This window comes from Vigna umbellata, chromosome 7 (assembly GCF_029865625.1).
Source record: "Vigna umbellata cultivar VRB3 chromosome 7, Vumbellata_1.0, whole genome shotgun sequence".
Lineage (NCBI taxonomy): Eukaryota > Viridiplantae > Streptophyta > Magnoliopsida > Fabales > Fabaceae > Vigna > Vigna umbellata.
In genome coordinates, this window is record NC_142171.1 from 5,244,200 (window position 1) to 5,266,407 (window position 22,208).

The following is a 22,208-nucleotide window of genomic DNA, read 5'->3' on the forward strand; positions in this document are numbered from 1 at the left end:
AGGAAGTGCACGAAGTTGACGAAGTGGACGAAGTGGAAGAAGTTGACGAAGTGGACGAATTGGACGAAGTGACGAAGTGGACGAAATGGACAAAGTGGAGGAAGTGGAGGAAGTGTACGAACTTGACGAAATGAAGGAAGTGGACGAAGTGGAGGAAGTGGAGGAAGTGGAGGAAATGCAGGAAGTGGACGAAGTGGACGAAGTGGAGGAAGTGGACAAATGGATGATGTTGAGGAAGTGGACGAAATGGAAGAACTGGAGGAAGTGGACGAAGTGGACGAACTTGACGAAGTGGAGGAAGTGGACGAACTTGATGAAGTGGACGAAATGGACGAAGTGGACGAAATTGTTGAAGTGGACGAAGTGGAGGAAGTGGACGAAGTTGACGAAGTGGACGAAGTGGTGGACGTGGGGGAAGTGGACGAAGTGGAGGAAGTGGAGGAAGTGGAGGAAGTTGACGAAGTGGACGAAGTGGCCAAAGTGGAGGATGTGGAGGAAGTGGAGGAAGTGGAGGAAGTGGACGAACTTGACGAAGTGGACGAAATGGACGAAGTGGATGAAGTGGACGAAGTGGACGAAGTGGAGGAAGTGGACGAAGTTGACGAAGTGGAGGAAGTGGAGGAAGTGGAGCAAGTGGACAAAGTTGACGAAGTGGAGGAAGTTGATGAAGTTCGCGACGGGGAGGAAATGTACGATGTTGAGGAAGTGGAGGAAGTGGACGAACTTGACGAAGTGGAGGAAGTGGACAAACTTGATGAAGTGGACGAAATGGACGAAGTGGACGAAGTTGACAAAGTGGTAGAAGTGGAGGAAGTGGAGAGTGTGGACGAAGTGGACGAAGTGGAAGAACTGGACGAAGTGGAGGAAGTTGATGAAGTTGACGATGTGGACGAAGTGAACAAAGTGGAGGAAGTGGGGGAAGTGGAAGAAGTGGAGGAAGTTGACGAAGTGGAAGAAGTGGAGAAAGTGGAGGAGGTGGAGCAAGTGGAGGAAGTGGAGGAAGTGGCCGAAGTTGACGACGTTGACGAAGTGGGTGAAGTGGAGGAAGTGGACGAACTTGACGAAGTGGTCGAAATGGACGAAGCGGAAGAAGTTGACGAAGTGGACAAAGTTGACGAAGTGGAGGAAGTGAATGAAGTGGAGGATGTGGAGGAAATGGACGATATTTAGGAATTGGAAGAACTGGACGAAATGGAGGATATGGAGGAAGTGGACGAACTTGACGAAGTGGAAAAAGTGGAGGAAGTGGACAAACTTGATGAACTAAACGAAATAGACGAAGTGGACGAAGTTGACGAAGTGGACAAAGTAGAGGAAGCGGTGACGAAGTGGAAGAAGTGTCTGAAGTGAATGAATGAAGTCGAGGAAGTGGAGGAAGTGGACGATGTTGAGGAAGTGGACGAAGTGGACGAAGTTGACGAAGTGGACAAATCGAAAAAGTTGAGGAAGTGGAGGAAGTGGACGAAGGGGACGAGCTTGACGAATTTGACGAAGTTGAAAAAGAAGGTGAAGAAGTGGAGGAAGTGGAGGAAGTGGAGGAAGTGGAGGAAGTGGAGGAAGTGGACAAAGTAAACGAATTTGACGAAGTGGACGAAGTAAACGAAGTGGACGAAGTGGACGAAGTTGACGAAGTGGAGGAAGTCGAAGAACTGCACGAAGTGGACGAAGTGGACGTAGTTGATGAAGTGGGGGAAGTGGACAAAGTGGACAAAGTGGAGGAAGTCGACAAAGTGGAGGAAGTGGACGAACCTAACGAACTGGACGAAGTGGACGAAGTCGACGAAGTTGACGAAGTTGACGAAGTGGACGAAGTGCCAGAAGAGGACGAAGTGGACGAAGTGGATCAAGTGGATCAAGTGCAGGAAGTGGACGAAGTGGAGGAAGTAGAGGAAGTGGACGAAATGGACGAACTTTACGAAGTGGACGAACTTGACGAAGTGGATGAAGTGGAGGAAGTGGACGAAGTAGACGAAGTGAACCAAGTGGACGAAGTAGACGAAGTTGACGACGTGGATGAAGTCGAGGAAGTGGAGGAAGTAGACGAAGTTGAAGAAGTGGACGAACTGTACGAAGTGGACAAAGTGGAGGAAGTGTAGGAAGTGGATGAAGTTGACGAAGTGGAGGAAGTGGACAATGGGGACGAAGTTGACGAACTTGACGAAGCTGACGAAGTGGAGGAAGTGGACGAAGTAGACGAAGTGAACCAAGTGGACGAAGTAGACGAAGTTGACGACGTGGATGAAGTCGAGGAAGTGGAGGAAGTGGAGGAAGTGGAGGAAGTAGACGAAGTTGACGAAGTGGACGAAGTGGACAAAGTGGAGGAAGTGGATGAAGTGGACGACGTTGACGAAGTGGAGGAAGTGGACAATGGGGACGAAGTTCACGAACTTGACGAAGTTGACGAAGTGGACGAAGTGGACGAAGTGGACGAAGTGGACAAGGTGGACGAAGTGGACGAACCTAACGAACTGGACGAAATGGACGAAGTTGACGAAGTTGACGAAGTGGACGAAGTGCCAGAAGAGGACGAAGTGGAGCAAGTGGATGAAGTGCAGGAAGTGGACGAAGTGGAAGAAGTGGAGGAAGTAGAGGAAGTGGACGAAGTGGACGAACTTTACGAAGTGGACGAACTTGACGAAGTGGACGAAGTGGATGAAGTGGAGGAACTGGACGAAGTAAACGAAGTGAACCAAGTGGACGAAGTAGACGAAGTTGACGACGTGGATGGGCAGGAAGTAGACGAAGTTGACGAAGTGGACGAACTCTACGAAGTGGACAAAGTGGAGGAAGTGTTGGAAGTGGACGAAGTTGACGAAGTTGAGGGCAAAGGGACGAGTAAAATTAATGTTCAAAATTAATTTGCAAAGTGACGTCTTACTGTTCAATATTGCTTTCAAGATTTAATGGTAAAGGTTTTTTTTTTCACTTGCAGGGAGTTAAAGAGTTACAACCTCTTGGAAATATTCGTCTGAAGAGAATGGGGGCGATCAGGTTATCTCCCAGACCAGTTTACATTTGGAAGCATTATTAAGGCTTGCTGCATTGTGGGAAATATAGACTTAGGCAGACAACTGCATGGTCATGTCATTAAATCCGGGTATGATCATCACTTAATTGCACAAAACACTCTTATCTCAATGTATACAAAGAAAACAACATTGTGGAGTGTGTATAAAATGGTTGGAAATTAAGGATAGGACAATAGGAGTCATGAATGTTGGTCAATGCCTGGTTCACCGACAAGGAGATCCTTCCTTTTCAAGTATCAAATAATGGTAGCCTGCCCTCCCTTGTGTGAAAGGAATCGCCTTTTCAGATTCCCGATCCCATTAATTTTAAGTGCAAGTCTATGTGTGAGTGTGTGTTATATATACGTGCCTTCTCATGATACTAATATTTTATTTTAAACATTTTATTTCAGGATCTTGTCAATTATATTGCCTTCTCAGTTAAAAATTACTAAATATGGAGGAAGAAGATGAAGAATAGGACGAAGAGGACGAAGTGGACGAAGTGGAGACAGTGGACGAAGCTGAGGAAGTGGAGCAAGTGTATGAAGTGGACAAAGTGGAGGAAGTGGAGGAAGGGGACGAACATGACGAAGTGGACGAAATGGACGAAGTTGGCGAAATTGACGAAGTGGACAAAGTGGAGTAAGTGGAGGAAGTGGACGAACCTGACGAAGTGGACGAAATGGACGAAGATGACGAAGTTGACGAAGTGGACGAAGTGGACGAAGTGGACTAAGTGGACGAAGTGGACGAAGTGGACAAAGTTGACGAAGTGGAAGAAGTGGATGAGGTGAATGAAGTGGAGGAACTAGAGCAAATGGACGATGTTGAGGAAATGGAGGAAGTGGAAGAAATGGAGTAAGTGGAGGAAGTGGAGGAGGTCGAAGAACTTGTCAAAGTGGGCGAAATGGTCGAAATGGATGAAGTGGAGGAAGTGGAGGAAGTAGACGAAATTGACGAAGTGGACGAATTTGACGAAGGGCAGAATGTGGATGAGGTGGAGAAAGTGGAAGAAGTGGAGGAAGTAGACGAAGTTGACGAAGTGGACGAAGTGGACGATGTTGACGAAGTGGAGGAAGTGGAGGAAGTGGGCGAAGTGGAGGAAGTGGGCTAAGTGGAGGAAGTGGAGGAAGTTGACGAAGTGGACGAAGTGGACGAAGTGGATGAAGTCGAGGAGGTGGAGGAACTGGAGGAAGTGGACGAATTGGACAAAGTGGAGGGAGTGGTGGAAGTGGAGGAAGTGGAGGAAGTGGACGAAACTGACGAAGTTGACGAAATGGACGAAGTTGACGAAGTGGACGGAGTGGAGGTAGTGGAGGAAGTGGACAAAGTTGACGAAGTGGAAGAAGTGAATGAAGTGGAGGAAGTGGAGGAAATGGACGATCTTGAGGAAGTGGACGAAATGGAGGAAGTGGAGGAAGTGGAGGAAGTGGACGAGGTGGAGGAAGTGGAGGAAGTGGACGAACTTGACAAAGTGGAGGAAGTGGAAGAAGTGGACGAACTTGAAGAAGTGGACGAAGTTGACGAAGTGGAGGAAGAGGAGGAAGTGGACGAAGTGGACGAAGTGGAAGAAGTGGACAAAGTGGAGGAAGTGGAGGAAGTTGAGGAAGTTGAGGAAGTGGACGAAGTGGAGGAGGTGGAGGAAGTTGAGGAAGTGGAGGAAGTGGAGGAAGTGGAGGAAGTAGACGAAGTTGACGAACTGGACGAAGTGGAGGAAGTGGACGAAGTGGACAAAGTGAAGGAAGTTGATGAAGTGGAGGAAGTGGAGGAAGTGGACGATGGGGACGAAGTTCGCGAACTTGACGAAGCTGACAAAGTGGACGAAATGGACAAATTGGAGGAAGTTGAGGAAGTGGACGAACTTGACAAAGTGGACGAAATGGAGGAAGTGAACGGAGTTGACGAAGTTGACGAAGTCCACGAAGTGGACGAAGTGGAGGAGGTGGAAGAAGTGGACGAAGTGGACAATGGTTACAAAGTGGATGAAGTGGATCAAGTGAATGGAGTGGAGGAAGTGGAGGAAATTGATGATGTTGAGGAAGTGGAGGAAGTGGAGAAAGTTGACGAAGTGGAGGAAGTGGAAGAAGTGGACGAACTTGACGAAGTGGAGGAAGCTAACGAACTTGACGAAGTGGACGAAATGGTCGAAGTGGACGAAGTTTACGAGGTGGAGGAAATGGAGAATGTGGACAAAGTGGAGGAAGTTGAAGAACTGGACGAAGCGGAGGAAGTGGACGAAGTTGACGATGTGGCCGAAGTGGACGAAGTGATGGAAATGGAGGAAGTGGAGGCAGTGGAGGAAGTGGCCGAAGTGGAGGAAGTTGGCGACGGGGACGAAGTGGAGGAAGTGGAAGAAATCGACGAAGTGGACGAACTTGACGAACTGGACAAAGTTTAAGAAGAAGATGAACAAGTGGACGAAGAGGAAGAAGTGGAGGAAGTGGACGAAGTGGAGGAAGTGGACGAGGTAAACGAAGTTCACGAAGTGGACGAAGTTCACGAAATGGAGGAAGTGCACGAAGAGGAGGAAGTGGAGGAGGAGGTGGACGAAATGGAGGCAAGGGACGAAGTGGACGAAGTTGATGAAGTTCGCGACGGGGACGAAGTGGAGGAACTGGAGGAAGTGGAGGAACTGGAGGAAGTGGACGAAATGGACGAAGTGGAGGAAGTTGACGAAGTTGACAAAGTGGAGGAAGTGCAGGAAATGGATGAAGTGGACGAAGTGGAGGAAGTGGAAGAAGTGGAGGAAGTGGAGGAAGTTGACGAAGTGGAGGAAGTGGAGGAAGTGGAGGAAGTGGACAAGCTTGACGAAGTGGACGAAATGGACCAAGTTGACGAAATGGAGGAAGTGGATGAAGTTGACGAAGTGGAAGAAGTGCAGGAAGTGGACGATGTTGAGGAAGTGGAGGAAGTGCACGAAGTTGACGAAGTGGACGAACTGGAAGAAGTTGACGAAGTGGACGCAGTGAATGAAGTGGACAAAGTGGAGGAAGTGGAGGAAGTGGACGAACTTGCGAAATGAAAGAAGTGGACGAAGTGGAGGAAGTGGACGAAGTGGAGGAAGTGTAGGAAGTGGACGAAGTGAATGAAGTGGAGGAAGTGGAGAAATGGATGATGTTGAGAAATTGGACGAAATGGAAGAACTGGAGGAAGTGGACGAAATTGTCGAAGTGGACGAAGTGGAGATTCACTTCATCCACTTCTTCCACTTCTCGAAGTGGAAGAAGTGGATGAAGTGGATGAAGTCAATGAAATGGAGGAAGTGGAGGAAATCGACGATGTTGAGGAAGTGGAGAAAGTGGACGAAATGGAGGAAGTGGACGAAGTGGACGAAGTGGAGGAAGTAGACGAAGTAGACCAAGTAGACGAAGTGGACCAAGTCGACGAAGTGGACAAAGTTGACGAAGTAGAAGAAGTGGAAGAAGTGGATGAAGTGGATGAAGTGAATGAAGTGGTGGAAGTGGAGGAAATCGACGATGTTGAGGAAGTGGAGGAAGTTGACGAAATGGAGGAAATGGAGGAAGTGGAGCAAGTGGAAGAAGTGGAGGAATTGGACGAAGTGGATGAAGTGGAGGAAGTGGAGGAAGTTGACGAAGTGGAGGAAGTGGAGGAAGTAGAGGAAGTGGAAGAAGTGGACGAAGTGGAGGAAGTTGAGGAATTAGACGAAGTGGAGGAAGTTGACGAAGTTGACGAACTGGAGGAAGTGGAAGAAATGGAGGAAGTTTACGAAGTGGAGGAAGTGGACAAACTTGACGAAGTGGACGAAATGGACGAAGTTGACGAAATGGAGGAAGTGGATGAAGTTGACCAAGTGGAAGAAGTGGAGGAAGTGGACGATGTTGAGGAAGTGGAGGAAGTGCACGAAGTTGACGAAGTGGACGAAGTGGAAGAAGTTGACGAAGTGGACGAATTGGACGAAGTGACGAAGTGGACGAAATGGACAAAGTGGAGGAAGTGGAGGAAGTGTACGAAGTTGACGAAATGAAGGAAGTGGACGAAGTGGAGGAAGTGGAGGAAGTGGAGGAAATGCAGGAAGTGGACGAAGTGGACGAAGTGGAGGAAGTGGAGAAATGGATGATGTTGAGGAAGTGGACGAAATGGAAGAACTGGAGGAAGTGGACGAAGTGGACGAACTTGACGAAGTGGAGGAAGTGGACGAACTTGATGAAGTGGACGAAATGGACGAAGTGGACGAAATTGTTGAAGTGGACGAAGTGGAGGAAGTGGACGAAGTTGACGAAGTGGACGAAGTGGTGGACGTGGGGGAAGTGGACGAAGTGGAGGAAGTGGAGGAAGTGGAGGAAGTTGACGAAGTGGACGAAGTGGCCAAAGTGGAGGATGTGGAGGAAGTGGAGGAAGTGGAGGAAGTGGACGAACTTGACGAAGTGGACGAAGTGGACGAAATGGACGAAGTGGACGAAGTGGACGAAGTGGACGAAGTGGACGAAGTGGAGGAAGTGGACGAAGTTGACGAAGTGGAGGAAGTGGACGAAGTGGAGCAAGTGGACAAAGTTGACGAAGTGGAGGAAGTGAATGAAGTGGAGGAAGTGGAGGAAATGTACGATGTTGAGGAAGTGGAGGAAGTGGACGAACTTGACGAAGTGGAGGAAGTGGACAAACTTGATGAAGTGGACGAAATGGACGAAGTGGACGAAGTTGACAAAGTGGTAGAAGTGGAGGAAGTGGAGAGTGTGGACGAAGTGGACGAAGTGGAAGAACTGGACGAAGTGGAGGAAGTTGATGAAGTTGACGATGTGGACGAAGTGAACAAAGTGGAGGAAGTGGGGGAAGTGGAAGAAGTGGAGGAAGTTGACGAAGTGGAAGAAGTGGAGAAAGTGGAGGAGGTGGAGCAAGTGGAGGAAGTGGAGGAAGTGGCCGAAGTTGACGACGTTGACGAAGTGGAGGAAGTGGAGGAAGTGGACGAACTTGACGAAGTGGTCGAAATGGACGAAGCGGAAGAAGTTGACGAAGTGGACAAAGTTGACGAAGTGGAGGAAGTGAATGAAGTGGAGGATGTGGAGGAAATGGACGATATTTAGGAATTGGAAGAACTGGACGAAATGGAGGATATGGAGGAAGTGGACGAACTTGACGAAGTGGAAAAAGTGGAGGAAGTGGACAAACTTGATGAACTAAACGAAATAGACGAAGTGGACGAAGTTGACGAAGTGGACAAAGTAGAGGAAGCGGTGACGAAGTGGAAGAAGTGTCTGAAGTGAATGAATGAAGTCGAGGAAGTGGAGGAAGTGGACGATGTTGAGGAAGTGGACGAAGTGGACGAAGTTGACGAAGTGGACAAATCGAAAAAGTTGAGGAAGTGGAGGAAGTGGACGAAGGGGACGAGCTTGACGAATTTGACGAAGTTGAAAAAGAAGGTGAAGAAGTGGAGGAAGTGGAGGAAGTGGAGGAAGTGGAGGAAGTGGAGGAAGTGGACAAAGTAAACGAATTTGACGAAGTGGACGAAGTAAACGAAGTGGACGAAGTGGACGAAGTTGACGAAGTGGAGGAAGTCGAAGAACTGCACGAAGTGGACGAAGTGGACGTAGTTGATGAAGTGGGGGAAGTGGACAAAGTGGACAAAGTGGAGGAAGTCGACAAAGTGGAGGAAGTGGACGAACCTAACGAACTGGACGAAGTGGACGAAGTCGACGAAGTTGACGAAGTTGACGAAGTGGACGAAGTGCCAGAAGAGGACGAAGTGGACGAAGTGGATCAAGTGGATCAAGTGCAGGAAGTGGACGAAGTGGAGGAAGTAGAGGAAGTGGACGAAATGGACGAACTTTACGAAGTGGACGAACTTGACGAAGTGGATGAAGTGGAGGAAGTGGACGAAGTAGACGAAGTGAACCAAGTGGACGAAGTAGACGAAGTTGACGACGTGGATGAAGTCGAGGAAGTGGAGGAAGTAGACGAAGTTGAAGAAGTGGACGAACTGTACGAAGTGGACAAAGTGGAGGAAGTGTAGGAAGTGGATGAAGTTGACGAAGTGGAGGAAGTGGACAATGGGGACGAAGTTGACGAACTTGACGAAGCTGACGAAGTGGAGGAAGTGGACGAAGTAGACGAAGTGAACCAAGTGGACGAAGTAGACGAAGTTGACGACGTGGATGAAGTCGAGGAAGTGGAGGAAGTGGAGGAAGTGGAGGAAGTAGACGAAGTTGACGAAGTGGACGAAGTGGACAAAGTGGAGGAAGTGGATGAAGTGGACGACGTTGACGAAGTGGAGGAAGTGGACAATGGGGACGAAGTTCACGAACTTGACGAAGTTGACGAAGTGGACGAAGTGGACGAAGTGGACGAAGTGGACAAGGTGGACGAAGTGGACGAACCTAACGAACTGGACGAAATGGACGAAGTTGACGAAGTTGACGAAGTGGACGAAGTGCCAGAAGAGGACGAAGTGGAGCAAGTGGATGAAGTGCAGGAAGTGGACGAAGTGGAAGAAGTGGAGGAAGTAGAGGAAGTGGACGAAGTGGACGAACTTTACGAAGTGGACGAACTTGACGAAGTGGACGAAGTGGATGAAGTGGAGGAACTGGACGAAGTAAACGAAGTGAACCAAGTGGACGAAGTAGACGAAGTTGACGACGTGGATGGGCAGGAAGTAGACGAAGTTGACGAAGTGGACGAACTCTACGAAGTGGACAAAGTGGAGGAAGTGTTGGAAGTGGACGAAGTTGACGAAGTGGAGGGCAAAGGGACGAGTAAAATTAATGTTCAAAATTAATTTGCAAAGTGACGTCTTACTGTTCAATATTGCTTTCAAGATTTAATGGTAAAGGTTTTTTTTTTCACTTGCAGGGAGTTAAAGAGTTACAACCTCTTGGAAATATTCGTCTGAAGAGAATGGGGGCGATCAGGTTATCTCCCAGACCAGTTTACATTTGGAAGCATTATTAAGGCTTGCTGCATTGTGGGAAATATAGACTTAGGCAGACAACTGCATGGTCATGTCATTAAATCCGGGTATGATCATCACTTAATTGCACAAAACACTCTTATCTCAATGTATACAAAGAAAACAACATTGTGGAGTGTGTATAAAATGGTTGGAAATTAAGGATAGGACAATAGGAGTCATGAATGTTGGTCAATGCCTGGTTCACCGACAAGGAGATCCTTCCTTTTCAAGTATCAAATAATGGTAGCCTGCCCTCCCTTGTGTGAAAGGAATCGCCTTTTCAGATTCCCGATCCCATTAATTTTAAGTGCAAGTCTATGTGTGAGTGTGTGTTATATATACGTGCCTTCTCATGATACTAATATTTTATTTTACACATTTTATTTCAGGATCTTGTCAATTATATTGCCTTCTCAGTTAAAAATTACTAAATATGGAGGAAGAAGATGAAGAATAGGACGAAGAGGACGAAGTAGACGAAGTGGAGACAGTGGACGAAGCTGAGGAAGTGGAGCAAGTGTACGAAGTGGACAAAGTGGAGGAAGTGGAGGAAGGGGACGAACATGACGAAGTGGACGAAATGGACGAAGTTGGCGAAATTGACGAAGTGGACAAAGTGGAGGAAGTGGAGCAAGTGGACAAAGTTGGCGAAGTGGAGGAAGTGGACGATGTTGAGGAAGTGGACGAAGTTGACGAAGTGAAGAAGTTGACGAATTGGACGAAGTGGAGAAAGTGGACAAAGGGGACGAACTGGACGAAGTTGACGAAGAGGACGAAGGGGACAAACTCGACGAAGTTGACGAATTGGACGAAGTGGAAGAAGAAGATGAAGAAAAGGACGAAGAGGACGAAGATGACGAAGTGGACGAAGTGGAGACAGTGGACGAAGCTCAGGAAGTGGAAGAAATGGACGAAGTTCAGGAAGTGGAGGTAGTGGACGAACTTGAAGAAGTGGAGGAAGTGGAGAATGTGGAGAAAGTGGACGAAGTGGAAGAACTGGACGAAGTGGAGGAAGTGGAGGAAGTTGACGAAGTGGAGGAAATAGAGGAAGTGGACGAAGTGGACGAAGTGGAGGAAGTGGACGAAGAGGACGAAGTTGACGACGTGGACGAAGTGGACGAAGTGGGCGAAGTGGACGAAGTGGAGGAAATGGAAGAAGTAGACGAACGGGATGAAGTGGAGGAAGTGGACGAAATGGACGAAGTTGGCGAAATTGACGAAGTGGACAAAGTGGAGGAAGTGGAGCAAGTGGACAAAGTTGGCGAAGTGGACGAAGTGGACGATGTTGAGGAAGTGGAGGAAGTGGACGAAGTTGACGAAGTGAAGAAGTTGACGAATTGGACGAAGTGGAGGAAGTGGACAAAGGGGACGAACTGGACGAAGTTGACGAAGTGGACTGAAGGGGACAAACTCGACGAAGTTGACGAATTGGACGAAGTGGAAGAAGAAGATGAAGAAAAGGACGAAGAGGACGAAGATGACGAAGTGGACGAAGTGGAGACAGTGGACGAAGCTGAGGAAGTGGAAGAAATGGACGAAGTTCAGGAAGTGGAGGTAGTGGACGAACTTGAAGAAGTGGAGGAAGTGGAGAATGTGGAGGAAGTGGACGAAGTGGAAGAACTGGACGAAGTGGAGGAAGTGGACGAAGTTGACGAAGTGGAGGAAATAGAGGAAGTGGAGGAAGTGGACGAAGTGGAGGAAGTGGACGAAGAGGACGAAGTGGACGAAGTTGACGACGTGGACAAAGTGGACGAAGTGGGCGAAGTGGACGAAGTGGAGGAAATGGAAGAAGTAGACGAAGGGGATGAAGTGGAGGAAGTGGACGAAGTGGACAAAGTGGGGGAAGTGGAGGAAGGAGACGAACATGAGGAAGTGGACGAAATGGATGAAGTGGACGAAGTGGAGCAAGTGGACAAAGTTGACAAAGTGGAGGAAGTGGACGACGATGTTGAGGAAGTGGAGGAAGTGGACGAAGTGGAAGAACTTGACGAAGTGGAGGAAGTGGATGAAGGGGACGAACTTCACGAAGTTGATGAAGTGGACGAAGGGGATGAACTCGATGAAGTTGACGAATCGGACGAAATGGAAGAAGAAGATGAAGAAAAGGACGAAGAGGACGAAGTGGATGAAGTGGAGACAGTGGACGAAGCTGAGGAAGTGGAAGAAGTGGACGAAGTAAACGAAGTTGACGAAGTGGACGAAGTGGACGAAGTTCAGGAAGTGGAGGAAGTGGAGGAAATGGAGGAAGTTGACGAAGTGGAGGAAGTGGAGGAAGTGGAAGAAGTGAACGAATTTGACGAAGTGAACGAAGTGGAAGAAGTGGAGGAAGTGGAGGAAGTGGAGGAAGTGGAAGAAGTGGAAGAAGTGGAAGAAGTGGAGGAAGTGGAGGAAGTGGAGGAAGTGGAGGAAGTGGAGGAAGTGGACGAACCTGACGAAGTGGACGAAATGAACGAAGTGGACGAAGTGGAGGAGGTGGACAAAGTTGACAAAGTGGAAGAAGTGGAGGAAATGTACGATGTTGAGGAAGTGGAGGAAGTAGACGAAATGGAGGAAGTGGTGGAAGTGGACGAACTTGAGGAAGTGGAGGAAGTGGACGAAGTTGACGAAGTGGAGGAAGTGGAGAATGTGGACGAAGTGGAGGAAGTGGAAGAACTGGACGTAGTGGAGGAAGTGGACGAAGTGGACGAAGTGGAGGAAGTGGACGAAGTTGACGAAGAGGACGAAGTGGACGAAGTGGACGAAGTGGACGAAGTGGAGGAAGTGGAGGAAGTGGAGGAAGTGGAGGAAGTGGAGGAAGTGGAGGAAGTGGAGGAAGTGGACAAAGTGGAGGAAGTGGAGGAAGTGGAGGAAGGGGACAAACTTGACGAAGTGGACGAAATGGACGAAGTGGACGAAGTTGGCGAAGTTGACGAAGTGGAGAAAGTTGACGAAGTGGAGGAAGTGGACGATGTTGAGGAAGTGGAGGAAGTGGTCGATGTTGAGGAAGTGGACGAAGTTGACGAAGTGGAAGAAGTTGACGAAGTGGAGAAAGTGGACGATGTTGAGGAAGTGGACGATGTTGACGAAGTGGAATAAGTTCACGAAGTGGAGGAAGTGGACTAAGTGGATGAAGGGGACGAAGTTGACGTAGTTGACCAAGTGGACGAAGGGGATGAACTCGACGAAGTTGACGAATCGGACGAAGTGGAAGATGAAGTTGAAGAAAAGGACGAAGAGGACGAAGTGGAGACAGTGGACGAAGCTGAGGAAGTGGAGGAAGTGGAGGAAGTGGAGGAAGTAGACGAAGTGAACGAAGTTGACGAAGTGGACGAAGTGGAGGAAGTGGAGGAAGTGGAGGAAGTGGAGGAAGTGCAGGAAATGGAGGAAGTGGACGAAGTGGAGGAAGTGGAGGAAGTGGAAGAAGTGGACGTAGTGGACGAAGTGGAGGAAGTGGAGGAAGTGGATGAAGTGGAAGAACTTGACGAAGTGTAGGAAGTGGACAAAGTTGACAAAGTGTAAGAAGTGGATGAAGTGAATTAAGTTCAGGAAATGGACGATGTTGAGGAAGTGGAGGAAGTAGACGAAATGGAGGAAGTGGACGAAGCGAAGGAAGTGGAGGAAGTGGACGAACTGGAGGAAGTGGACGAACTTGACGAAGTGGACGAAATGCACGAAGTGGACGAAGTGGCCGCAGTGGACGAACTGGACGCAGTGGACGAAGTTGACGAAGTGGAGGAAGTGGAGAATGTGGACGAAGTGGAGGAAGTGGAAGAACTTGACGAAGTGGAGGAAGTGGACGAAGTTGACAAAGTGGACGAAGTTGACAAAGTGGACGAAGTTGACGAAGTTTACGAAGTGGACGAAGTGGAGGAAGTGTCTGAAGTGGACGAAGTGGAGGAAGTGGAACAAGAGGACGAAGTGGAGGAAGTGGACGAAGTGGAGAAAGTGGAGGAAGTGGAGGAAGGGGACGATGATGAGTCAATATTTTGTTCACTTCACTTAGTTTATTATACTAGAATTAATCGGGGAATTGTGCTTAAATGTCTGGTATTTTCCCATTTTTCCTAATTGTGCTTAATTTGATCAGAGATTCTTATTTTAATTAATTTGAATGATTTGAGCTAATTATTTGCATTATTAATTGTAGGGAAAATTTCGGAAATACAATTTGGGACATTTAGAGGCTAAATAGTAATCTGAGGAGGTGTGGATTTAAATTATGGGAGTGCACATGGAGATGGGCTTGGTTGGAGAAGCTAAGAAGTGGTGCTGGAAGAAAAAGAGGCTCACGGCCTGCACCCAACAGAAGCACGAGCGTCCAACACTTCAGCGCACGTCCAGCAGCTTCAGCACACGCCCACGACGAGCGTCCAGCAGCTTCAGCACACGCCCACGACGAGCGTCCAGCAGATGGCACGCACGTCCTGATTTGGCTTCTCGCGGATAGCACGAGCGTCCAACACTTCAGCGCACGTCCAGCACGTCCGCACACATCCAGCACGAACGTCCAGCAGAGTGGAAGACAGCGCACGTCCAACACACTCCACAGCGCACGTCCGCACACATCCAGGCCGCACGTCCAATAGTTGCGGTCCAGCACACGCCCATTCTTTCACGCTCCCAGCTGATTCGCATCCAGCGCCTTCTTCCATTCAGCAACAGCGAAGCCACATGGGAAGTAGCGGTGCATCCAGTAGAGTCCAGGAGGCATCACGCGTGAAGGAGCTTCACGGTCCAGCAGAAGAAGCAAGCAAAGAGGTGCTCACGGCCCAGCAAGCAAGACTGAAGCAGCTTCATGCAGTACGGTGGTGAGGAGAATGAAGGTGCAGTGGTCCAGAAGCAAACAGGAGAGAGGAAGCCCACACACTCAGAGAAGGAAATTATTTGTTTATTTGGCAATGGGAATGTTTTTGTCTTCTTCCTTTTTAAAATGAAGCACGTAGAAAGTGGGGTGCAACCTTCCCTTAATTGGATAAAAGTGGAGAACCCCCTCATTCATTATTGGCACGGTCCAGTACGGAAGAAATACTTTAAAAAAAATTAATTAAGCATGGGCTGCAACGAAAAGGGGATAAAAGGGGGAGAGAGCCGTGGACTTAAAAAAAAGAGCAGTGCAGTCCGCAGTAGTGTAGGGTAGTGTAGGGCAAGGAGTGAGAGTAGGTCCAGCCGCCACGGAGGAGAGAATGGAGAATGGTTGAGTCTGTTCTTAATTGTCCTTCTCTGCATGATGAGAACCACTTTATGCTATCACATCCAAATGTTTATTCTCCATGCACTGAACATGAATCTGAGTCTGTTGTTGATATTGCTTTTGAATTTGAAATTGATTCATGTTCTGAGAGTATATCTGTTGTTCAGCCTGTTACACTGGGATTGGGTGTTATACCCCTGCATATCATTTCTTTGGAAACACATCGCACTAACCATGTTGCAGGAGGTACACATGAATTTGATAGACAAACACCCACAGTGGAAAATAAAGGTGCTAACACTGACAAAAGCTTCAAGATCAATAGGCACCAGCTGAACCTGCTCATCAACAATCTTTGCTTCTTAAATCCAGCTGTGGATGATATCTCCCTGCTAGATCAAATCTGGAGGATGAAGCAGTTCGTCCTCAAAACCTTCTTGCTGGATACTATGGTGGAAGACATCTCCCTGAAAGTCCAAAATTGGCAACTGCCACCATGACCAGGGGAGTTTTCTTTCTCTCTTCTCCCCCTTTTCCTACTTTTATTGCACTTGTCCATGATCTGTTGACTGTTATGATTTCTGATCTTATGCTTATGACACATTGAGGACACTGTGTAGTTTAAGTGTGGTCTATTGGGGGAGATTTTTAATTTTCTTCGTTAGTTTTTGATTTCGTGGTTAAATTTTTTTTTCTTTTCTAGGTAGTTTTTGTCGTGTCTTGTATACAGTTTGGCATGATTCTCTTCATTTCTGGACTTTGTTTAGGTTGTAGATGTATCTTTCACTTCATTGATACTCTGACCTGTTTGAAATCCTTGCTTTTCTCTGCTTGAGAAGATGATTATGATGTTTGAGAGGTTGATTTGATTGTGACATAAATTACCCTGTGTGAGATTTGAGCCACTTGATGTTCTTTCTTGTGTGTGATATGTCTCTTGATTGCTTGCACATATGCCTTGGCTTGACTCTTGTTGATAATTCTTGATTGATATGCATGTTTGGAATTGATAAAGGCAGTTTTGTTTTTGAGCCTCTCTAGCCAAATAAGCCTACCGTGTTCTAAACCTTTGATAACCCCTTTTGAGCCTATACTTTCCTCATTTCTTTGTTTTGAAGCTCATACACTACCCCTAAGTGAAAAACCATGATTACCTTAACCTTAGGGAATTTTGGAGCTTTGGAAGTGTTTTGGGAACAAGTGTGGTCTCCTTGGGGATTCTTATGAGTTGGCTAATTGGTTCCTCTTATTGTTTTGTTTTTGTAAATCTTGTCTTTTACAGTTTTGTTTTGAAAAGAGAGAAAAGAAAAGAGACAGGATGAAGAAAAAAAAAATATATATATAAAAAAAAAAAGTGAAAAAAAAAAAAAATTTGTGAATAATGAAGTCAAGAAGAGGATTGAATTAGAGGTCTGGGTGTGATTTTTCTGTGTTTACACTTGTTCCCCATTGCTCCTCTATTTCTTTTGGTTTGTAGCTTCTCATCCATATTTATCCTCCCTTGTCCTTGGCCCCATTTCACCCATAAAAGACCTTTTGATTTGAACATGCATATGTTTTGAGTGTTGATATTAGAGGTTTGCCAAGTCTGTTGTGTTTGCTTTCTTGAGTGCATTGAGTTGAAATTCTTTACCTTATACACTTGAGAGAAACACTGATAGTGCATCTGTGAGGTTTTGTTTCTTTTGATTCACCTCTTGAACTGATTGATCATTTTGCCATGTCTTGAATTGCTTGGATGATTTCATGAGTATATGCTTTCTTTGATTCATTCTGTGTTGGAATAGTCTACTTCTTTTCTCTGTCCAGATTTCTTGAGGATTGTGTAAATTCTGTTTGTTTCCTCGTGAGTCTTTGTTTTCTGTGTACGTTGAGTTTGTGTCGTACCCCTGATGCCCTTTGAACTATTCCTTGATCTGCGTCTTGATTTTGCCCAGGAGTGCAAAAGACTAAGTGTGGTCTATTTTGATGAGTCAATATTTTCTTGATTTCACTTAGTTTATTGTGCTAGAATTAATCAGGAAATTATGCTTAAATGTCCGGTTTTTTCCCATTTTTCCTAATTACGCTTATTTTGACTAGAAATTCTTATTTTAATTAATTTGAATTATCTATGACTAATTATTTGCATTTTTAATTATAGGAAAATTATTGGGGATTAAATTTTGTTGGGAAGTAATTAATTAGGAGCAACTCACGCCCACACGGAAGAGGGTCACGGCCCATGAGCAGCACAGGGGTGTATCAAGTAAAATTGCTTCACGGCTGCTGGCACAAGCAAAATGAAATGGTGTCACGGCCCATAAAAAAAACGGAGGCGCTGACTCATTTGGTGGAAGAGGTGCACTTGGTAATGAATCTTGAAGCACGGTCCAGCAGTTTCGGGGGTGCATCCGCACACGTCCAGCAGCAAACCACATAGAGTCTTCAAGCTTCCACGGTCCAAGGTGAAAAAGGAGAGCTCCAGCTGTGTTGAGGTGTCTCGACCGAGGGCTGGATAGTCTAGGGTCCAGCCGCCACTTGCCACTCACTTGGAGGAGGCTCTCGGTTTTGATTTTATTGCCTTTTGCTTGAACATTTTGGGATGATGGAAAAGAAGGAAGCAGAGAGGAGGCCAGCTACGCCAGCAAGAATGAAATGATGATTCTCAGTTTTTGCTTTGCTTGTGCACTGTTACAGATTTATTCACACTCATGCTAGTTTTGTTTTTTTTTGCACTGTTTACTAGTTTTTCTCCCGGCTTGTGATCCTGGGGGAGGGGGATGTTTACGAATTTTTCATGATGAATGAAAGAAAAGGTTTCATTTTTTTTTACTTTGCTGATTGCACATGGGCCTTTATTTTTATTTTCTTTAGTTCAAACATTTTAATTGGAAGCATTGAAGCTGGAAGTGACACGGATGGAAGTAAGCACACGGTGTATTGATTTTCTCGGATAAAGAGTGAAGTGGTAATGTGTTGGATGCAGCAGCAAAAGGAATGGTAGCAGTAGGTGTCACAGCGTGGGAGAAACACGCAGCCTTGGGATGGGAATCTGGAGCAGCACATGCTTTTAGCAAAGATTATTTTATTTTAATGGGAGAAGATAAGCATGTTCACGTGTGAGTTGGAAGCAACATCCTGGAAGATGAGGCACGGTCCTGCTGGAAGAAAAGAGAATGATCTTTGTTTTTATGAAATGAGAAGTACATTAGGTGGGAGAAGATGGGACGTTGGCAGCAATGTTTAATCATCTAAAATGAAGAAAAGGATGTGGTGTCACGGAGGCATTCTAGGATGCACACATTCCAATATTTTTTGTTATTAAAGCTTCAAGTGTTTCTTGCTGGAACGGAGAAGAAAAGAGAGGGCACGACTGGAAGCATTAAAGGGAGGAAGCATCACAGTAGCGAGGGCACGACTTCTAGAAGAAAAGAGAATTGTTTTTCCAATTGTGTGAGAATGAAAAAAAGTAGCAAAAATTGGTGGTGTGCACGGTGATGGCTGGAAGAGTGGTCCACGGGTATTGGATGCATTTCCTTTATTTTTTTTTAGCATGAATGGATAACTTAGGAGTAGCAAGGTACGGTGATAGCATCAATTTTAATTGCTTTAAATTCCTTTTGCAAAAATGAGTGGTTAATGGTAGAGAAGTTTATTTTCTTTTATTTCTTTTGCCTTAAAATATTTTATATTATATGTTGAAATGATTTTCTTCTTTTTGGTGGTGAATTGTGTTTGAATATTTATCTATTGTATTGTTTTCTTTAAAAGTTTTCATGCACTTTAATGCTTTCAGTTATATTCGGTCGTGTGTTATTTAATTTCTAGTTAATTTAATTTTACCGCAACCAAAAAAAAAATCACAAAACCCCCCACTATGTGTTTGATCTGAGACTAAACCACATTTGGTCCTTGAGAGACGACCTAGGAGTCACTTCCTAGTAACTATACTGCATTCTTTTATGCACAACTTTTGTGAGAGGTGCGACCCTCTCATCATTGAGCAAGTGGAGGAAGTGGACGAACTTGACGAAGTGGAGGAAGTGGAGGAAGTGGAAGAAGTGGACGAAGTGGAGGAAGTGGACGAAGTGGACAAAGTGGAGGAAGTGGAGGAAGGGGACGAACTTGACGAAGTGGACGAAATGGAAGAAGTGGACGAAGTTGGCGAAGTTGGCGAAGTGGACGAAGTGGAGGAAGTGGACAAAGTTGACGAAGTGGACGATGTTGAGCAAGTGGAGGAAGTGGACGAAGTTGACGAAGTGGACGAAGTGGAAGAAGTTGACGAAGTGGAGGAAGTAGACGAAGTGGATGAAGGGGACGAACTCGACGAAATTGACGAAGTGGACGAAGGGGACGAACTCGACGAAGTTGACGAATTGGACGATGTGGAAGAAGAAGATGAAGAAAAGGATGAAGAGGACGACATGGACGAAGTGGAGACAGTGGACAAAGCTGATGAAGTGGAGGTAGTGGACGAAGTTCAGGAAGTGGAGGTAGTGGAGGAAGTGGACGTGCTTGAAGAAGTGGAGGAAGTGGACGAACTTGATGAAGTGGGCGAAATGGACGAAGTGGACGAAGTTGACAAAGTGGAGGAAGTGGTGAATGTGGACGAAGTGGAGGACGTGGAAGAACTGGACGAAGTGGAGGAAGTGGACGAAGTTGACGAAGTTGATAAAGTCGACGAAGTGGAGGAAATAGAGGAAGTGGAGGAAGTGGACGAACTGGACGAAGTGGACGAAGAGGACAAAGTGGACAAAGAGGAGGAAGTGGACGAAGTTGACGACATGGACGAAGTGGATGAAGTGGACGAAGAAGTGGAATAAGTGGACGAAGTTGACGAAGTGGAGGAAGTGGAGGAAGTGGATAAAGTGGAGGAAGTGGAGGAAGTGGATGAAGGGGACGAACTTGACGAAGTGGACGAAATGGACGAGGTGGACGAAGTTGGCGAAGTGGACGAACTTGACGAAGTGGAGGAAGTGGAGGAAGTGGAGGAAGTGGAAGAAGTGGAGGAAGTGGACGAAGTTGACGAAGTGGACGAAGTGGACGAAGTGGACAAAGTGGAGGAAGTGGAGGAAGTGGACGAAGGGGACGAAGTTGACGAACTCGACGAAGTTGACGAATTGGACGAAGTGAAAGAAGAAGATGAAGAAAAGGACGAAGATGACTAAGTGGAGACAGTGGACGAAGCTGAGGAAGTGGACGAAGTTGACGAAGTGGAAGAAGTTGACGAAGTGGAGGAAGTGGACGAAGTGGATGAAGGGGACGAACTCAACGAAGTTGACTAAGTGGACGAAGGGGACGAACTCGACGAACTTGACGAACTTGAGGAAGTTGACGAAGTTGACGAAGTGGACGAAGTTGACGAAGTGGACGAAGTTGACGAAGTGGACGAAGTGGAGGAAGTGGATGAAGTGGACGATGTGGACAAAGTGGACGAAGTCGAGGAAGTTGACGAAGTTGACAAAGTGGGCGAAGTGGAGGAACTGGACGAAGTGGAGGAAGTGGAGGAAGTGGACGAAATGGACGAAGTGGACGAAGTTGACGAAATTGAGGAAGTGGACGAAGTTAACGAAGTGGAAGAAGTGCAGCAAGTGATTGAAGTGGAGGAAGTGGACAATGTTGAGGAAGTGGCGGAAGTGCACGAAGTTGACGTAGTGGACGAAGTGGAAGAAGTTGACGAAGTGGACGAATTGGACGAAGTGACGAAGTGGACGAAGTGGACGATGTTGAGGAAGTGGCAGAAGTGCACGAAGTTGACGTAGTGGACGAAGTGGAAGAAGTTGACGAAGTGGACGAATTGGACGAAGTGACGAAGTGGACAAAGTGGAAGAAGTGGACGAAGTGGACAAAATGGAGGAAGTGGACGAACTTGACGAAGTGGACGAAATGGACAAGTGGAGGAAGTTGACGAAATGGAGGAAGTCGACGAAGTGGACGAAGTGGACAATGTGGAGGATGTGGAGGAAGTGGACGAACTTGACGAAGTGGACGAAGTGACGAAGTGGACAAAGTGGAAGAAGTGGAGGAAGTGGACGAACTTGACGAAGTGGACGAAATGGACAAGTGGACGAAGTTGACGAAATGGAGGAAGTCGACGAAGTGAACGAAGTGGACAATGTGGAGGATGTGGAGGAAGTGGACGAACTTGACGAAGTGGACGAAATGGACGAAGTGGACGATGTTGACGAAGTGGAAGAAGTGTAGGAAGTGAATGAAGTGGAGGAAGTGGAGGAAGTGGACGATGTTGAGGAAGTGGAGGAAGTGCACGAAGTTGACGAAGTGGAAGAAGTGGAAGAAGTTGAGGAAGAGGACGAAGTGGACGAAGTGGAGGAAGTGGACGAAGTGGACTAAGTGGACTAAGTGGACAAAGTGGAGGAAGTGGAGGAAGTGGAGGAATGGAACGAACTTGACGAACTGGACGAAATGGACAAAGTGGACGAAGTTGACGAAGTGGAGGAAGTGGACGAAGTGAAGGAAGTGGAGGAAGTGGAGGAAGTTCTCGAAGTGGAGGAAGTGAATGAAGTGGAAGAAGTGGAGGAAATGGACGATGTTCAGGAAGTGGAGGAAGTGGATGAAATGGAGGAAGTGGACGAACTTGATGAAGTGGACGAAATGGACGAAGTGGACGAAATTGACGAAGTGGAGGAAGTGGAGGAAGTGGAGAATGTGGACGAAGTGGAGGAAGTGGAAGAACTGGACGAACTTGACGAAGAGGACGAAATGGACGAAATGGACGAAGTGGACGAAGTTGACGAAGTGGACGAAGTGGACAAACTGTTGGAAGTGGAGGAAGTGGAGGAAGTAGACGAAGTGGACGAAGTGGACCAAGTCGACGAATTGGAGGAAATGGAAGAAGTGGACAAAGTCGACGAAGTGAAAGAAGTGGATGAAGTGGATGAAGTGGATGAAGTGAATGAAGTGGAGGAAGTGGAGCAAATCAACGATGTTGAGGAAGTGGACGAAATGAAGGAAGTGGAGGAAGGGGAGCAAGTGGAGGAAGTGGACGAAGTGGAGGAAGTGGAGGAAGTTGACGAAGTGGAGGAAGTGGAGGAAGTACAGGAAGTGGAAGAAGTGGAGGAAGTGGAGGAACTAGACGAAGTGGAGGAAGTTGACGAAGTTGACGAAGTGGACGAAGTTGACAAAG